The sequence below is a fragment of the Otolemur garnettii genome, unplaced genomic scaffold, assembly GCF_000181295.1.
Source record: "Otolemur garnettii isolate 467f Iridium unplaced genomic scaffold, OtoGar3 scaffold00084, whole genome shotgun sequence".
Classification (NCBI taxonomy): domain Eukaryota; kingdom Metazoa; phylum Chordata; class Mammalia; order Primates; family Galagidae; genus Otolemur; species Otolemur garnettii.
The window spans coordinates 7,526,164-7,527,047 of NW_003852479.1; the positions used below are offsets into that span (position 1 = coordinate 7,526,164).

General features: G+C 45.6%; 1 protein-coding gene across 1 annotated transcript in view; it reads left to right on the forward strand.

The window, feature by feature from the left end:
- The window catches only part of SAMD7 (sterile alpha motif domain containing 7), a 26,250-nt gene that overhangs the window by 23,121 nt on the left and 2,245 nt on the right, over window positions 1–884 (forward strand). The gene's annotated exons all lie outside the window — the stretch shown is intronic.

The following is an 884-nucleotide window of genomic DNA, read 5'->3' on the forward strand; positions in this document are numbered from 1 at the left end:
AGCACCCTCCAACTCTTGGGCTTAAGCAATTCTCTTGCCTCAGCCTCCCAAGTAGCTGGGACTACAGGCACTCGCCACAACACCCAGCTATTTTTTTTGTTGCAGTTTGGCCGGGGCTGGGTTCGAATCTGCCACACTCAGTATATGGGGCAGGCACCCTACCCACTGAACCACAGGCACCACCCCCGTTTCACAGTCATTTTCACCAGACATGATAGGCATGTTGTATCTCAGGTATATAGATGTAAATAACCTGAAGGCCAGAGGCAATAATAAAACCAATAAAATAATTAGGTAAAAACAAGAAGTGACAAGTTTCAAGCATTTATTAACTTTGTTTTCCATCTAATTTAATTATAAATTGATTTCATTTGATTTTTATATTTATTTATTTATTTTGAGACACAGTCTCATTATGTCACCCTTGGTAGAGTGCCATGGTGTCATAGCTCACAGTAACCTCAAACTCTTGGGCTTAAGCAATTCTCTTGCCTCAGCCTCCCAAGTAGCTGTGACTACAGGTGCCTGCCATAATACCTGGCTATTTTTCTGTTGTTGTAGTTGTCTTTGTTGTTTAGCAGGCCCCCGGCCAGGTTTGAACCTGCCAGCCCTGGTGTATGTGCCCAACACCCTAACCACTGAGCATGGGCGCAGAGCCTTTATTTAATTTTTAATGATGGCATGTTTAACAACTGGCCACTTCCTGCCAGCTCCACTGCTCTGGCCTGGTCTGGGCACCGTCCTCTCCCAGATGACTGCATTCTCCTTCCACCTGCTGTCCCTGCACCTGCCCTGGCTGTCCAGAGTGGACTCACAAAACAGTAAAAAGGGGTCCTTTCTACACACAAGGCAGACTATGACACTTTTCTGTTCAAAACCTGCAA